This window comes from Tupaia chinensis, unplaced genomic scaffold, assembly GCF_000334495.1.
Source record: "Tupaia chinensis unplaced genomic scaffold, TupChi_1.0 Scaffold140965_1, whole genome shotgun sequence".
Classification (NCBI taxonomy): Eukaryota; Metazoa; Chordata; class Mammalia; order Scandentia; family Tupaiidae; genus Tupaia; species Tupaia belangeri.
In genome coordinates, this window is record NW_006200834.1 from 15,717 (window position 1) to 23,113 (window position 7,397).

The following is a 7,397-nucleotide window of genomic DNA, read 5'->3' on the forward strand; positions in this document are numbered from 1 at the left end:
ATTATATTTTGGTGATCACAAGAGTTACCCAATTAATCATTTCCTTGTTAATAAATCAAAAAAAAAAACCACATTATTTTTCATGATTTAGGATGCACATGCAAAAAATAGATGCGGGTTGTATAATAGCAACAACTATAACAAAATAGCAGTTACTTATGAAGGTCATTGATAAAGTAACCCACGTGCGAATTTCTGCATTATTCCAGAAATGTCAACCCGGAATTTGATAATGAACCAGAATCATACCTCTCAGTCACCTGCATAGAGACCATTCCTCCCCCATCAGGTCCTGATATCCTGGTAACAGGACTCTTCTGAGAAAGCACAGGAACTTTCTCCCTCCCTTGGTGCCTACAGAGAATCGCAGAGCCTCATGGGAAATGTAGTCTCTCTGACTGTGACGTCATCAGTGCAGGACAGCGAGGGCGGCTCTTCCGGATTCTTTCTGCGCATGTGAAGCGCCACTCATTCCGCCATATTGGAGTTGAAAGGGCGGCTCTTCTGACAGTTCTGTGCAGGACATGGAGTGAAATTTGTTTCTGAAGGTGAGTTTGAGAGTGAAAAAAAGCTGTTGTGGTTCTTGAGGAACACTGGAATTTGCAAGGGACCACTTCTTGGTGGGAGCCGGAACGTGGTGGATGCCAGGTGGGGGAGGTGTGGCTCCTATTGGAGTTGAAAGGGCGGCTCTTCTGACAGTTCTGTGCAGGACATGGAGTGAAATTTGTTTCTGAAGGTGAGTTTGAGAGTGAAAAAAAGCTGTTGTGGTTCTTGAGGAACACTGGAATTTGCAAGGGACCACTTCTTGGTGGGAGCCGGAACGTGGTGGATGCCAGGTGGGGGAGGTGTGGCTCCTGACGGAAGGTGCAGCCCCGGGTTTGGGCCGTTCTCCGGATAGCGAGAGCTGAACGTGCAGGTCCAGGGCGGGAAAAGAGGTGAGCTGGGCTTTGCATTCAAAAATGGTTTGGTCAGAAGTGGGCTTGTGCTTTAGGTGTACAAAGGAGTTGCAGAATCTCCGGAATCTGGGTGGTCCAGTCCGAAATGACCACGGGGTGCGGAGGGAAGAGGGTGAGTGAGAGAGCTCCGTAGACAGCTGGAGCCTGGTGGGTCGGGCGGGAGGGGGGCAGTCAGCAGTGAGTTTGTTTTCCACCTCTGCCACAGGAGCCCATCGCTGCCCTGTATCTCACTCCGTTTACCTATCTGTAATAGCATATTTCCAATACTATTGAAACGCAGGTTCCTGTAGAAGTAACTGGATTTTTTGCAGAGAACAGCTTACTGAGGCAGTTGTGTTTGTGGATTGTCTTGGTTTGTTTAAAGAGGTGAAGCTTCTGGTTCCCTTCTGCACTTGTGTGGCCTGTCTAGCACTCCTGTGTAAGTTTAAAGAATTTTATGCAAAGACAAATCCCAGCCTTCAGGGACAGTGATTTCTCTTAGGGAGCTTGGAATACTTGATGATGGTACTGTTTTGTTTGGATTAAAGTCAGTGTTACAAAGTTAAAAGGAGGGCACCTTTTGCATCGGAATCTCACATGAAAGAATACCCCTATGACCTGACCTCTGTACTAGTGCTTCAGAGCTGAGGCAAGAGTCTGGAAAGGGAAAGATTTTTAGTTTTCCATGGCCCAAGTAATTACTGTTCCTACTTCCTCACGTGGACAAAATTTTAGTCATGTTACCTTCTCCTGAAGTAGTTAACCACTGGATGCCATTTGGAGGTTTGGTAGAATTTACAGAAGGGAGAAGGTAGTAAGTTGAGATGGATCAGCAAGACCATAATTAAGTAAAGACTCTGGTCCTTATTATTCCTTATTATTCCTTTTTGTTTTATTTTGGGGGGATTTATTTAGTTTCTCCTTTGTTTCAATTTCTTTTTTTTTTTTAACCTTACAGGCAAACTTCTGTTGAAAAATTTATCTCCACACTAAAAAAATAAGTTCACAATTAAGAAGTCATCTATTTGACTTGTTTTCTATTACCTGTAGCAGGTGGTAAGAGAGTCAAGAGACTATTAAAGAGACGGTTAACATTCCTTCCTATAAAGTTAACTAAATAAACCATGCAAAACCAGTCAATGCAACGATTTCCACTCCAAAGTAAACTTTGAGGTAAAGATATTAAGGCTTTCTAGTTGTTAAATCTTTAGTTCTATCCTTTCCTGAAAGTATAAGCCTTCCTATTACTTCTCTCACTATGAAAGCAACAGAACGCATTAAGCTCACTCAAGTTTCTATTTTACATTTGCAACATGAAAATTGAGCACTGCCCATTTCCAAATTTAGTGTCACCCTGACAGGTTTTAAAAGTGACAGTGCTGAGGCATGATAGTAGTAACACTGATTTTCTTTGAGAGCGTACATGACAAAACCAAATTACTTTGAAATGTCTCCCATCTTCTTTCTAGAAAAATTCTAAAAAATATGGAACGCTTCACGAATTTGTGTGTCATCCTTGCGCAGTGGCCATGCTAATCTTCTCTGTATCGTTCCAATTTTAGTATATGTGCTGCTGAAGCGAGCACTCCTTTGTTTCAATTTCTTTTTCTTTTTTTTTTTTGAGAGGTTTTCGCTATAGGGCGTGTGTGCTTGCCAGACAGACAGAGAGAGACATAGAGACAGAAAGCGAGAAATCACCCCCCAGGGGGGATGGTCACGCTGCAATCCCTTCTCCTCCATTCTCCTCTCGGGATCTTGGGCATGCACGCACACGCGCCCAGCGTGAGTTTTAAACCACCGGGTCCAGGACGCGAACCGCGGTCAACTACGTGGGAGTTCAGCAACATAGCTATTATGCTAACTGCCGTTCCCTTAAGGAAATGTTACTTAGTGGAGAGGGCTTTCATAGGAAAACAATACATCCCTAATATAGGTCTAGAGCATTAATTTTAGTGGCATCATGGTTTCAGAAAGGGAGCCTAGAAAATATAGGTAAAACAAAAATTCCACCAGAATAAGATATTCTAATAAATTAGAAATGGAAACCTCAGAGGTGACGGCTTAGGAGAACTCAAAGTAAATTGCCCCAAATATTGACTTTCATTAATGGTTTTCACCAATCCAGGAAAATAATAATGAAGAGCACTGCAAACATTCTACAGCAGCTGAAACCCAAGCTGTAGAAACACATGGGAGCTTGGGAAAGCCCAGTCTCTGCCTTAAGTCCCAGGAGAACTTCACAGTTCTTCCAGACTGAAGACCTAGCCATGTCCCTGTCCCAATCCCTCATTCTAGGAAGTGCCTCCTGGAGTCTGTGCAGACCCCCATACTGTCCCCAAAGCTCTCTAAGGGTGTGAAAAGACCAAGCTTCCAGGAGAAGCGAGAATTGATAGGGCAGTGTAGGACCCAGTATTAAACTTGAGAGGTATCACTGGGCACAGAGTTTGGGAGTCTTGGTGGGCAGTGTTTGCTTCCCACTTCCCATGGTCCCACCTCAGGATTTTGATGCCAGCAGTCAGGGAGCACCACTTTCTCAGTACTCTATCTTTTCTACTCAGGTCTTTATTATTTCTTCGTTTTTGTTTTATTTTGGGGGGGATTTATTTAGTTTCTCCTTTGTTTCAGTTTCTTAAGGAAATTGGCTTCAAGTCTTTTTTCAAAGTATTGGCAATACAACTATAAAATTACCTCTAAGCCCTGTTTTATCTGCATCCCTTTAGTCTTTGGTATTGGTACATTGTGTTTTTATTTGCATTTATCTCAAAATGTTTTCACATGTGATTTCTGTGATCTACTGCTCTTTGAGAGTAAGTTTATCCATATTTGTCAACCTCTCAAATATTTTATTGTTACTGATTATGAATGTAAATCTATTGTGGTTAGAGATCAGATTTGGTATAATTTCAGTCTTCTTAAATTTACTGAAGTTTTTTTTGTTTTTTGCTTTTTAAGAGAGATTTTTGCTGTAAGGTGTGTGCACTCAGAGAGACAAAGAGAGAAAGGAAATGAGAAAGTTGTCTGGGGAGATGGCCATGCTGCAATCGACTCCTAGGATTTTGGGCATGTATGCCCATATGACTGGTGTGAATTTCAGGTGGTCAACTATGTGGAAGTCTAGTACCTTAACTATACATTACCTGATATTGAAGCTGTTTTATGACCTAGCAAGTTACCTTTTTTGGAGAATGGTTTCTGTGCAATTTTATACCTATTTTATTTTAGGAAGTGATATAGAAATATATTTAAATATATAATGTGTGTTATATATTATGTATTATATATTATCTATCTTGCGCGCACGTGCACACGCGCGCACACACACACACACACACTTGTTACCAGGTTGTTTTAAAGGTTTTTTTATTCAAGTCTTCCATATTCTTTCCTGTCTTTTGCATAGTTCTGTTCATTATTGAAAGTTGAATATAGATGTCTCCAAATATTAATGTAGGAAAGTATGCTTTTTCCTTAGCTTTAGTTATTTTTTTTTGTTTAATCTTGGGCTTTTTTGCTAGATGCATGTTATCTCTAATTGTCATCATGTTTGGATTGACCCTTTTATCTTTTTTTTTTAAGAATTATTTTCTTTAACTTTATTTTTTATTATTATTTTAATATCTCCAGAGAGACACAAACAGAAAGAGAAAGAGAGAGAGACAGAGAGGGAAAGTAAGAGAGCAAACCTCTAGGTCTGGAACTGGATTCATGGTCAGCCATGTGAGAGTCCAATGCCCTTAACCACCACGCCACCTGCTTGCCCCATGACCTTTTTATTTTTGTAAAATGCCCCTCTTTATTTGTAGTAGCAATTTTATTTCATTACAGTTTTAATAAAAGTATGATTTTATGATGATAAAGGATTATGATGGCCAGCTAATGTCACACTCTTCTGTTTCTCTTTACATTTATTTTTCATTTTTTAATTATTGGACTGTTTGTATCTTTGAAATTAAAGAGTATATGTTTTCTTGAATCCAGTGTGACAGTTTGTACCTTTTGATTATATTATTTAATTGATGAACGTTTAATATAATTCAGGTAGTTGGATTTACATCTGTCTCTCTATTCTTAAATGCCACTTACTATAAATAAACAATTCTTATTTCCTTTTTAATTTTTTAAATTTTTTTAAAATTTTGCCAGAGGGCATGTGTGCTTATCACTGGAGAGAGACAGAGAGAGAAAGGAAACGAGAAGGTACTCGCCAAAGGGAGTAGTCATACCACAATCCCCACTCCTCCATGCCTCTCTCCTTTCAGGATTCTGGGAACAGATGTAAACACACCCGGCATGTTTCTCAATCCATTGGCTCTGAGACTTGAGCCATGGAGTCATCCTTGTGGGATCCAGCTGCCTTAACCACCAGCCAGCCATAGTCCCTCCCAACAATTCCTATTTTAGTATGAATTTATCTATGGGTTTTGTTAGATTCTGGTCCCTTTGTCTTTATCTGTTTTGTGTATGTGGTTATCATTTAATGTGGTTGGTTTCATGATATTTTATTTGTAATATTAGTTACTTTCATTGCCTTAATTCAGAAATTGTGTACCTAATTATATATGTATATGTATTTTGTGTTCTAGGTAAACCTAAGATTTTCTTGGTCTATTTTTTCATGAAAAGAAAACTTATTGGAATTTTGATGGGATATCATTATATTTATAAGTGAATTTTGGAAAAATGATTATCTTTGTAAAGGTGAGTTTTCTTAATCTGTGTATATGGTGTGTGTAATAAAATATTTCTATGTTCCTCTATAAGATTTTATTTTTTCATATATTCTACGTATTTTCTATATATTTTTTTTACATTTTATACATATTTTTACATTTTTTCTTATATTCTACATTTTTTTAAACACATGTGTAGGACCAGGTAGGTGGTGTGGTGGTGAAGGCAGCTAGCTCCATCCCACATAGCTGACTGTGAAGTTCAAACCTGGACGTGGCATTTTGAAAACCATGCCAGACTTGTGTATGCATGCTCAAAACCCCAGGAGGAGAATAAAGAAGGAATTGAGGTATTGTCATTTCCCCTAGGAGATACTTCCCCTCCCTCTCTCTCTCTCTTTCTGTGTCTCTCCAGCAAGTGCACATGCCCTATAGCAAAATTTAAACATAGCGAAAACATACATATATGTGATATATCACATGTTAATCTTGTGTAACTTATATTGTGTTTTATACTATTTGTTTTAATTGGACTTATAAGACATAGAATACGGCTAACCTCTAGAAACAACTTCCCCTATACCTTCCCATTCATCTTTTCCATAATGACCTCCTGCTTCCTCCACCTTGGTTTCAAATGTTTGGACTAATGAGCTCTTATCATAGTACATAATGTGTGTGAGTTTATCCCTTTGTTGTGTACAAGGAGATTGTAGTATTACTGTATATTATGTAATGTATATAACATATATATATAAAATGCTATCATCCATCATGTATTTTCAGTTTCCCAAAATGTGTACAACTTACACTCCAACTTTAGTTCTGAGAATTCAGTTCTGTACGTTTACTGGTACTGTTATTTTTTTTAAAAGAGATTTTTCCTGTTGGGCAGTCGCCAGAGAAACAGACAGAAAGTGAGAAATCACCCCCCAGGGGGGATGGCCACACTTCTGTCCTTTCTCCTCATTGTCTCAGGATCTTGGGCATGTACACAACACGTGCTGGGCATGAGTTTTAAGCCTCTGGGTCTAGGACTTGAACCATGGTCTACTATGTTGGAGTCCAGCAACATAGACATTGTGCCACCTGCTGGTCCCTACTGGTACTTTTTAGTTTTATTTGATGTCTTATTTTGTATTTTCCCATTTACTGAAGATATTAAGCATGTTTCATACATCTATTGAACACTTAGAAATTTCCCATCTTAAGTGTCTGTTCAAGTGTCTTGTCTACTTTTTTTTTTTATAAGATCTTTGTTTTTTTCCTAATTAAAAATGTTTATTTACTACTTGGGAGGTAGAGGTAGGAGGATCATGAGCTAGTCAGAACCTGTGTTTTAAAATAACTTTTTAAAATAAATTTGTTTGGTTAGGTGTGAGACCACTATTTCCTCCCATTCTGTCACTTCTCTTGACATGCTTTACTGTGTCATTTGACGAATAAAATTTTTATTGTGATGTGTTCCAATTTATAAATTATTTAAAATATCATTTTGCATAAAGAAATAATTTCCTCTTCTATGACAGCTACTGAGATTTGTATTATATGCTTATTTATTTATTGCCTTTGGAAATATATTATGTGGCATGAACTACATTAAGGTACAGTATTATTTTTTGCTATACAGATACAGTATTGTCTCAATAGTGTCAATACTTCCCCTCCTTTTCTCTCTCTCATTGGTAAATGTCCTTTCTTTCTGCTTCTTTTTTTTTTTAATAGATTCTTGCCTTAGGATGCATGCGTCATTAGAAAGAGACAGAGACACTGAGAAGTAAAGTGAGAAATC

The 7,397-nt window shown here is 38.4% G+C and overlaps 1 long non-coding RNA gene and 1 other non-coding gene across 4 annotated transcripts; one reads left to right on the forward strand and one right to left on the reverse strand.

Moving 5' to 3' along the window:
• Positions 1 to 462: 462 nt before the first annotated feature.
• On the forward strand, positions 463 to 6,441 carry LOC106733189 (uncharacterized). 3 transcript variants are annotated; one of them, XR_003546911.1, is made up of 4 exons: positions 463 to 657; positions 846 to 935; positions 5,519 to 5,633; positions 5,805 to 6,441. It is a non-coding gene; the product is annotated as an uncharacterized LOC106733189 (long non-coding RNA). The 3 variants fall into 3 exon arrangements; XR_003546912.1 differs by lacking the exon at positions 463 to 657 and adding an exon at positions 1,986 to 2,108 and having other exon boundaries at positions 674 to 935; XR_001369377.2 differs by lacking the exon at positions 463 to 657 and having other exon boundaries at positions 674 to 935.
• Positions 2,415 to 2,521, reverse strand: LOC114004975 (U6 spliceosomal RNA). The gene has a single exon (XR_003546913.1). It is a non-coding gene; the product is annotated as a U6 spliceosomal RNA (small nuclear RNA).
• Positions 6,442 to 7,397: the final 956 nt, after the last annotated feature.